The sequence below is a fragment of the Ochotona curzoniae genome, unplaced genomic scaffold, assembly GCF_017591425.1.
Source record: "Ochotona curzoniae isolate NIBS_2020 unplaced genomic scaffold, NIBS_Ocur_1.0 contig_2057, whole genome shotgun sequence".
NCBI classification, from domain to species: domain Eukaryota; kingdom Metazoa; phylum Chordata; class Mammalia; order Lagomorpha; family Ochotonidae; genus Ochotona; species Ochotona curzoniae.
The window spans coordinates 1-10,684 of NW_024465306.1; the positions used below are offsets into that span (position 1 = coordinate 1).

Here is a 10,684-nt window from a genome sequence, read left to right on the forward strand (position 1 = left end):
CCCCAGTACCCCAAGCCTGTCTACCATCCACTCTGGAGCCAGGCCAGCTGGCTGACACCCCTGCAGTTCCCAGCCTGCCACCTGGACTTCTAGCCAACCCACATCACTACCCCACCAACTGTTCCAGGCACATGTACACTCAGCCAAACACCTGCTCCCTCAGCAGGGCTGCCCACTGATCTAGGGCTGGGTCCATCTGACAGCAATCTGTAGCAACAGCCCATAGGATCTGAATCTCCGGGCCCAGAGCATGCCCACATCTGAGGGGAGCAGGGTGCCAAAGCACGTCCCAGGAATAGGAAAGGCCCTCAGGATGGTAGCCTCCCCAGGGCCAGGAGGCGGAGTTGGTCTTACCAGCAGGCAAACAGGAAGTCACAGGGATAGGCTGATGCCCTCGCTGCAATTATGTCATTGCAACTGGCCTATCAGGTAGCAAGTGGACCCACAGGGAGAAGTGATTGGTGGAGAACAGTATAAAAGCAGCCGCTAAAAGCTATAAGATGGACCAGTAAAAGAACCACGGATGGAATGAGAAGAATGGGGCAGCAGAGAGGGGTACAAAAGCTAAGCGAAAAGCTAAGCAAAAAGCTAAGGCATAGGGGGAGAAAAAGCAGCAGAGAGAGGTTACAAAAGCAGTAAGACCTATGCAGAGAAAAGTATGGGGACAAGAACGGGGGGGAAAGCAGCAGAGAGGGGTACAAAAGCAATAAGGCCTATGAGGAGAACGGGGAAAAAAGCAGCAGAGAGAGGGCTAGAAAAGCAGCAGAGAAGAACTACAGGGAAAAAAGCAGTGGAGAAAGAGTATAAAAGCAGCCGCTTTTGGCAATAAGGGGTCTGACTGCGGTTCCGGCTTTTCCCAGACCCTCAAGAGTGTGCCTCGTAAATAATGTCACTAAAGGTCAGCCACACATGTCCACCTCACTGCCATGCTTGCCTGTTTCAGTGAAAAAATGGCTCATGTGTGGCCTCCCACATACCCAGCCCACCTACCAGCCCCTCTACTCTCAGCAGGACTTGGCCAATGCCTCATGCACAACAAGCCGCTGGCCCCTGCTGCTCTTGGGGAGGGCAAGCTTCTCCATCAGCAACCCTTCCCAACACACCCCTTGCCTACAGATACTTGTCACCCACTCCAGGGACATACCAGCTGGCTAGCACCCAGCCACAGCCAGCATGCCCACCACCATGTCCACCCTGCCACCCCACTTGTTACTGCAGAGCCACGCCGGCTTGGGCAGCAGCCATCGCATACCCAGCCCACCTGTTCACTGCAACACCTCAAGGCCAGCTCTGCTGAAGGCTGCCCACACAAAGCAGGTTTGCATACTATCCCATTTGTTGCTTCAGGTCCAGGTTCTGCTGGTGTCACTAGGCCCGAACCCTAGCCTGCCAGCCCCATTGGCTACTCCAGGGCAGGATGGGATCGCCCAGTGACCATGCTCCCTCAGTAGGCAGCATGGCCACCTGCTGCTCTAGGACCTGGCCCATTTTGTCAGAGACCCTGGGTCCTGGCGTGGCATGCTCTGTCATTCCTCCTGGCACTTCAGGACCAGGTTCACTCCTCCAGGACCTGCTGTGCTTCTAATATTCTAGGCAGCCAGGCACAAGGCAACTGGACTGGAAACCTTATGCCTTTAGCTTACCCACCCAGTTGTGCCATGAGTTGCTCCAAGACCAGGTGGGCTCTGCCAATGCTTGCCAAGCTCCTAATGTCCACCTGTCCCACCACCATCCCCTGCTGCTCAAGGACCACTCCACAATGACCGGTGCACCTGCCACCCTCCATCCACCCCAGGGCCAGGCTGGCCCACAGAACACCCCTCTCTTTCCCAGCTTGCCTCTAAGCTGCTACAGGGCCAGACAGGCTCAGCTGTTGCCCCACATGACTCTAGCCCGCCTAAGCCACTCTCCCACCCACTGCTCTAGTGGCCCGCAGGAAGTTCCCCTAGCACCATAGGCATGCCTAGCATGCATGGGGTATGCTCCAGGGCCAGGGGGTGCTCAACCAGACAGCCCAGTCCAGTCCCCAAGCCTTCTGCTGGCTGCTCCAGGGCCAAGTCTGATAGGTCAGATCACCCTGTGTCCCTAGCAACCCAGTACCTGCTTCATTGCCAAGCTGGCTCCGCTGGTATCCCTGCACCCACAGGACTATCATCATCCATTGCATGGCCAGCTCAACTCTCCAAGAACCCCTCCCCACTGCACTCCTATCCTGCCCACCCTGCCACCCACCCACGCTGCCAGCTGCTCCAGGATCTGCAGGGCTAGCCCAGTGACCCAGCATCCCCAGCACACCACTCACTGGCCTGCTCCTCCAACACCACGTCCACTTGTCCTGTGTCCACTGCACACCTTGCACATCCATTCCACAGCACCTTTCCCACTCTGGGGACAGGCCAATTCAGTCGGTGACCCTCCTGCCCACAGTGCAATATCCCTTGTCCCCAGGACCAGGCTCCCAAGCCCAGGTCCCCAGCTCATCTAGCTTGCTTGCCCTGCCACCACACACCACAGCCAAGCCAGGGCTAGGCAGGCTTTGGTAACGCCTCCTAAGTCCCCAGCTTGCCTGTTGACCATTGGTGCCAGGCAGGCTCAGCCAGTGTCCACAGCCACCCTCTGGCAGCTGGCTGCTCCAGGATCACGTTGACTGAGCTGGCGCCTCCAGCGTGCAGGCATTCCACAGTCTGGCTGGCTCTGGCGATGCCTCCTGTGCCCACAGCCTTATTACCATCCTCTCCAGAGCCAGCTTGCCAGCCTCCCCATACCCAAACTATCTTGCCTGCCACTCCAGGGCCAGGAGGGCTCAGCCAGTTCCCCCAGCACCCATAGAGGCTGGCTGCTCATGGCTCCATCTTACAAGAGTTGCTCTTGCTCCCCTCCCCACAGTGCAGCACTCAAGTGTTCCAGAGTTGCTTCCTGCTTCTTCTGCTTTGGGCTGCAGTCTTCACACGGCAAAACTAGGACTTGAGATAATAAGATTGTTCTTCAAACAGTCATCAAAAGATGCTGTTACTTGCAAGCGTCACTGTGTCAGAGCTTCGGCCGTTCACATTCCATCCTTCTGAGTGCGACAACTCTGGCTTCACAATCGTACATTTTTTCTACACGTCTGTGCTGCATCTCTTGCAAGACTATGAGTTTCTCTTCAGCCTGGGCTCTAAGGGGGCATGAAGGAGACTGGTATGTGACATACTGCCACTTCAGGTCCCACGTGCAGAGAGGCATCCCTGGAAAGGAGTTATTTGATAAGTGAGCAGATAGCATTGCATCGGTGGGCAAAGTGTGGCTTCCAATTTAGTGAACCTACACAAGCTGCTGACTTAGGACATTATCTTTAACAAAGAGTGAAAAACAAAATTCTCTACAAGTATGTGACAAAAGTTTCTTCCAAGAAACAGTTCAGTTTAGCTAAGCATTTCAAATGGAAAAATAATGAGTAGATAATTCACAATGAAAGCGGCCAGATGCACTGGAAAATCTGTTACAAATCCTTATGACAGAATTTCCTAGTTAAGAAAGTAAGAATGTTAAGAAAAGTAGTTTTAAAATGTTAACACTAAGGGCCCGGCGGCGTGGCCTCGCAGCTAAAGTCCTCACCTAGGATGCCCTGGAATCCCATATGTGTGCGGGTTCTAATCCCGGCAGCTACAATTCCCATCCAGCTTCCTGCTTGTGGCCTGGGAAAGCAGTCGAGGACGGCCCAAATCTTTGAGACCATGCACCTGTGTGGGATACCCAGAAGAAGTTCCTGGATCCTGGCTTCAGATCGGCATAGCATCGGCCGTTGCAGTCACTTTTAGAGTGCATCATTGGATGGAAGATCTTTCTCACTCTCTCGCCTCCTCTCTGTATATCTGACTTTCCAATAAAGAAATAAATCTTTAAAAAAAAAATGTTAACACTAAGATACTCACTTTTGCCCATCACAAGTGTTTTCTTTCTTTAGGTCTTCGAGGTTTCTTTCCACGACATAAGCTGCCCATTTGAAGTAATGGAAAGAAAAAATTAAAAGAAATGTAATAAAAGGAGGAAAAATATATGAGAGAAGGAAAACGGTGACCATACCGTCTTCTTAAAACCACACATATTTGAAATATATTCACCACATGGAAGTTAAAAGCTTTTAAAAACATTTTAGGTACACCTGGAGATGGCATCATCCTGTTGCCATGCTCCCAGGGCACCAGTTGAGGGGGCGAGGGGGCTGAGGCTGCAGGCTTGGGTTGGGGGAAGGCTAAGGGCATAACACCAGTGGTCATTGGGGAACCGGGAGCTCATCACTAGGCAGGTGGAGAGAACCTGGGGATTTCCTTATGTGTCTGGTCCTGGGTGAGGTGAGGCGAGCCGAAGGGAAAGCCCCAGGTCAGCACACTGCTCTGGTGAGCTGGTGGACAAGGCCTGGAACCTGCAATGGGGCTAGATCTTGGGTGTGTATAGGGGTAAGACACCAGGCCAGCACATATGGGCCTACAGAATTACATTTAAAAAAAAAAAAAGCAATAGTTTGGAATTAAACATTAAATATGTCCACATAAAATGTTGACCTGAGGGCAGGCAATTGGCACACAGCTTCAGTTGCTGCTTGGAATGCACACATTTCCTTCAGACTCCCCGGGTTTGACATTCATTCTGATCCTGCTTTCTGCTGATATGCACTTCTGGGAATCACACACTCAGTAAAGCAGGCTAGACTGCTGCACCTGCTGGGAAATGTCAAGACTGCAAGCAGACTATCTCAAACTGGTCACAGCAACCACTGGCCCATGCAAGACCTGCGGCTGGGAACAGGCCTGATAGGGGACAACTGGAGAGAATTAGAACTTAGAGGTGGGGTTGGCCAAGCTGAGCCAGGCTGTAGCATCTGATGGCAAATGCCAAGTCCTGAGACAGACCATCTCAGACTAGGCCGCAGCACCCATTGGCACATGCAAGACCTGGGGCTGGGAGTAGGCCTGGCTGGAGAACTTCAAGGACTCCCTTGTTGGCTACTGCTTCCACTGGTGAGTGTGACAGCTCGGACTGTGGGTGTGCCAGGTTGGGCTAGGCTGCTTCACCTTCAAGTGTGCATGAGACCCAGAATGGGCATGGGCTAACCAGGGTAGGCTGCAGCACCAGCTAGCATATAAAAGGCTGGGTGCAAGTGCTTCAAGAACTGGAGATTGGAGCACGCTTGGTAGGGGAACTGTGGGCACGCCTTGGCTAGGCTAGGCTGCATCTACAACCTGTCAGACAACCAGAGCTTGCGGTGGACCAGGCTGAACAAGGTGGCGGCACCTATCAGCACATATGAGGGTCATACTGTGCTGAGCTAAGCCACAGCACGCATGGGTGTGCATGAAAACTGGATGCAATATGAGCTGGGCTACAGCAGACGGTGGCATATGCAAAAACGTGGCTGCAGGGCGGGTCTGGTGCAGGTTACTCAGGATTGCCCCAACTAGACCGTGTGACACACTGCTATGCTTGAGGACCCCGGTCTGTGGCAGGCTGGCTGGGCTGGGCCTTAATACCTGTCAGTTTGCATGAAATATGGAGCTGGGTCAGCACTGATGAAGCAGCTACATCCACCAGCATGTATACTGGCTGGTGCATGCTAGAATCAAGTCTGAGCTCCCCCCGATGAGGTTTCCTGGGGGAGTCCCTGACTAGACGGCTGGACTCAGACCCTGGCCACAGGGAACTACCAAAATCACTCAAGAAACACCTTGGAATACTTCCCCACAATGGGGCCTGCTTGATCATCAGATGATCATCTCCCCCATCACCAAGTACTGATGTAGTTTGACAGCAAGGAGTGGCCCTCTTGCCCTCTTCCCCAGTGGACACAGTAGAAGAAAAAAAAAAAAAAGGAAACATTTGTCTTACCCACTTTCCTCAGTGTCTGAACCTGAACCTCCCCACCCTGATCAGAGGCTCATGTGAGAGTTCATCCCTCAACTATGTAAACATAACAAAATGAATATAAGAAATTAAATAAAAAGGAAAGTAGCTGGGCTGGGTCCCTGCCACCCATGTGGTGACTCAGGATGGAATTCCTGGTTCCTGGTTCCGGCCTGGCCCACGTGGGGACAAGTGGAGAATAAACTAGCAGATGGAAGCACTCTTGCTCGCTTGCACACTCTCTCTCCACCCTTATTTGTCTTCAATGGTTAATTCTACACCAGCATTAAATGTCAGCTGCAAAATTTGAAGAGATACCAAAGGAATGTATTGCTTAGAATTTTAAGCTTTCTAAACCATAAATGCAAATACTGACAATTCAGAAAAAACAGAATCATACTAAAATTTATTTCAGTAAATCATACAATTTTACCCTCATTCCTGAAGGTCCTTATGCTGATCACCCACTCAACATTACCACCACATTAACTCCAAATATCCTTCAGACGCATCCCAGAAATCCTTGGAGTTAACCATAAAATAATCAGTAAAAGACAATCTGACTCAGCACAAAAAAAAAAAAATAAACAAGAAGAAGAAGAAAGAAAGAAAGAAAGAAAGAGAAAGAAAGGAAGAAAAACACCAAAATTGGAATCCAGAATAAAGAGGTCTGTCAGGGACTAAAAGGCAAAAGTTGGACCTAGAGCCAGGATGACACTGTGTTGTAACCCCTAGGCCTTTGGCGATATCTGCTCATGAGCGCTCAACCTCTTCTGTGCCTGCTGCTGAACTTCACAGCCCAGAGCTCCTGAACGCAATGGCGCACACATCAAAACATACATAAATCATGTTCAAATAGTAACAGCTAACTTCAATACCATTTGAGCATCTTACCACTTTTAAAGTACTTAATTCTCACATTAACACATTGAATAGGTACCATTACCCAATCTTTTAGGATGAGAAAACTGAGTCAAGGGCTATTTAAGAAAGCTGTCCACCATCACACAGATGCAGAGCCTGGCACCAGGCAACAAGGTACAGTATCACACTAAAAATTATTAAATAGAAAAATCACAATAAAATACTATAATAAGACTTAGGTGAACACATGATGACCTCTCTCAAGCATATCCAAATTACCAACATCACTGCTGTTGTATTTTGAGATCATTTCTGTAAAATAAGAGAATATCTGGGGGGCCTGATGCAAAAGCTCAGTGGCTAATTCCCCACTTTGCATGTGTCAGGAGTCCATATGGGCACCAGTTTGCATCCTGGTTGCTTCACTTCCAATCCAGCTCCCTGTTTGTGGCTTTAGAAAGTCTTTGGGACCTGCACCCATGTGGGAGACCTGGAACAGGCTCTGGGCTCCGGGCTTTCGATCAGTTCAGCTACAGCCCTTGCAGCCACTTAGGAAGTCATTTTGCATAGAAAAGATGTTTCTCTGTGTCTCTACTACTCTGCCTTTCCCCCCAAAATAAAAATCTTAAAAACAAAGAAAAGAAAAGCATATCTGATTACCAGCAATGGAAAGGCATGACAGCCAGTCCGATAATTAAGATAGATGCTAAACAGGGGCAAAGGGATAAATCCCATTCCAGACAGGACAGTGACCCACACAATAACATTTCTTCACACTAATCAGAATACCACACAACTACAAACTTACAAACCACTTAAAACTGGGATTTTCCACGCAATATTTTAATGCAATTGACTGCAGGTAATCAAAATCACAGAAAAAAATCTATGAAACCATAGACTGACTTACGCCTTGGGGTAAGGGAAGACCATCGCAATCCAATACAACAAAACAGTTCAGAAAGAATACTGTACATTCACGGTCAGCTGATTCTCAGTACAGCTAGCCTAGTTAAATCAACAGAAAAACAATGCTGTTTACACAGTGCTCATCACAACTGAATATCCATATGCCCTCCATCCCCAAAAACTAACCTGCCTATGCACCTCACATTTTATACACACACAAAAAGAAACAGTGCAAGTTGCACCATCAACTTCAGTGTGAAAGCCAATCGTTACAACCCCACTTGTGAGACCCACATCCCACACGCCAGTGCCTGAGTTCAAGTCCCAGCGCCACCCCTAACTCAGCTCCCTGCCTGGCAGAGAAGATGACTATGTAAGTACCTGAATCCCTGCCACCCGCAAAGGAAATCTGGATTGAGTTCCTGCCTTCACCCTGGCTGGGAGGGAACCAGCACATGGAACCTTCTTCTCCTCTCTTTCAAATAAAATAAAAATAAGGGAATAAGTCAACTCAAAAGGAAATGCTTTGTAAATAAACCTAAAACCAAAGAACATCTACATGGAGAAAAAAATATGACTATAGTCATAAATAAGGAAAAGACTTCCTTAATGATACGAAAACTACAATCCATCAAAGGAAAACAGGAATCTACAAACCATTCTTCCACCAGATACTATCAGAAAAATGAAAACACGAATGAAAGACAAGAATAAAGTTTTTGCAAATCATGTCTCTCATTAAGCACTTGTATTTAGTATAACAAACTCTTACAAGTATACAAAGCCAACCCAACAAACACTTCATTCAGGAAGATACACACACAACTAACATGAACATTAAACAATGCAAAGCATCATCAGTAGCCTTTAGGAAAATGCAAATGAGAACTACAAGGAAATACCAGTGCGTACCTAATACAATGCACATAACCAAAACAGTGACAACACATTTGCCAGGACATGGAAAAACCACAAGCCTCCACATTACTGGGCATAATATAAAAACGGTTCAGTCATTTTGAAAAACATTCTGACAGTTTTCTTCTTAATAAATATAAATGTTACACAACACCTAGCAATTCCACTCTGTTAAGAGAAATGAACACATATGTCCACTGGAAGCGTTACACGTAAACAGGCATATTATTCTTCCTAACAGCCAAACACTGCAACTATCCACTCTTCATCAACTAGTAAACAAGCAATAAGGTACACACATATAAGGGAATATTACTCACCAATAAAAACAAATCAAGTGGGGCCCAGCACAGTAGTCAAGCAGTTACATCCCAAACTGGCAAGCTCCAGGATCCCATATGGGCACCATTCAGGCCCTAGCTGCTCCAGCTTCCCATCCAGCTCCCTGCTTGGAGCCTGCGAAAGCAGACAGGAATGGCCCAAAGCCTTGGGACCCTGTACCCAGGTGGGAATCCTGGAAGAAGATCCTGGCTCCTGGCTTCGAACTACCTCAACTCTGGACACTGTGCCCACTTGGGGAGTGAACCAATGGATGTAAGAGCTTCTTCTCTCTAAACTTGCCTTTCCAACAAAAAATGATTTTAACACATTCCCCCACAACAAGTTTCATTTCTATTGGAAAGCCAGATTTACAGAAAGATCTTTCATCCGCAGGTTCACTCCTCAAAAGGCCACAACAACCACAGCTGAGCTGCCAGAAAGCAGGAGCCTCTTCCAGGTCTCCCATGTGGGTGCAGGATCCCAAGGCTTTGGGCCGTCCTTGACTGCTTTCCCAGGCCACAAGCAGGGAGATGGAAGGGAAAGTGGAGCAGCTGGGACACAAACCGGTGCCCATATGGGATCCTGGTGCATGCAAGGTGTGGTTTTGGCCACTAGGCTACCACACCAGGACCAACTGATCCACTTCTAAGAACAAGGCAGCAACTCACCATAAGACTGATACCACCAGACTGCAACAGCTCATATGAGTAGAGAATTCTTTCCTAGTGAGACTTTGAAGAGAGATCCTGTTTCTTTTCCTGGCAGATATCCCAAGCAGATATTGACTTTGGACCATTTCTTTTTCCTTGGTGACCATTTCAAAACCTCCTTTGCTGGCAACAATCTAGATTAAAAAAAAAAAAAAACTAAAAATTATTATGTAAGTAGAAGCAAGCATTATCTGATAAATACATAAATTACTCTGGGCTGGCATTTTAGAGTTCCACAAATAAATGACAACAGTGACATCTGTAATGTTTACAGGCAAACAAAAAATCAGATAATGATTACTGAAGCTTCTTTGTTGATTTTGTTGTTAAGATTGATTTCTTGGACCCAGCACACTGGCCTAGTGGCTAAAATCATCGGCTTGAATGAGCCAGGATACCATATGGTTGTATGTTCATATCCTGGCAGACCTGTTTCCTATCCTACTCCCTGATTGTGGCCTAGGAAAGCAGTTGAGGACGGCCCAAAGCCTTGGGATCTTGCACCCATGTGGGAAAGCTGGAAGAGGTTGGAGGATCCGGACTTCAGATCATGTAGCCCCAGGCATTGCAGTCACTTGGGGAGTGAATCATCAGACAGAACATCTCTCTGTCTCTCCTCCTCTGTGCATATCTGACTTTGTAATATAAATCAAGAATCTTTTAAAAATGATTTATTTACTGTGGGCCCAGAGCGATAGCCTAGTGCCTAAAGTGCTCCACTTGCATACGCCAGGATTCTACACGAGCACTGGTTCATGTCCTGGCTGCTCCACATCCCATCCAGCTCCCCTGCTTGTGGCCTAGGAAAGCAGTCAAAGATGGCTCAAAGCCTTGGGATGCTGCACCCATGTGGGAGACCTGTAAGAAGCTCCTGGCTTCAGATTGGCTCAGTTCTGGCCGTTTTAGCTACTTGGGGAGTCAAACAGCAGACAGAGATCTTTCGTTCTGTCTCTCCTTCACTCTGTTTATCTGATTTTCCAAAAGAATAAATTAATTTTAAAAATGGTCTTAAATAGAAAATTATGGAGGATACCACAACAATATAGCATTATGAGGAGAGGCTAAAAACACCGAATGCTTTC

The 10,684-nt window shown here is 48.0% G+C and overlaps 1 long non-coding RNA gene across 1 annotated transcript; it reads right to left on the minus strand.

Moving 5' to 3' along the window:
* Window positions 1-3,132: 3,132 nt before the first annotated feature.
* LOC121150139 lies at window positions 3,133-3,946 on the minus strand. The gene is made up of 2 exons (XR_005882936.1): window positions 3,915-3,946; window positions 3,133-3,227 (listed from the first exon to the last, which is right to left on the minus strand). It is a non-coding gene; the product is annotated as an uncharacterized LOC121150139 (long non-coding RNA).
* Between the last annotated feature and the right edge of the window lie 6,738 nt (window positions 3,947-10,684).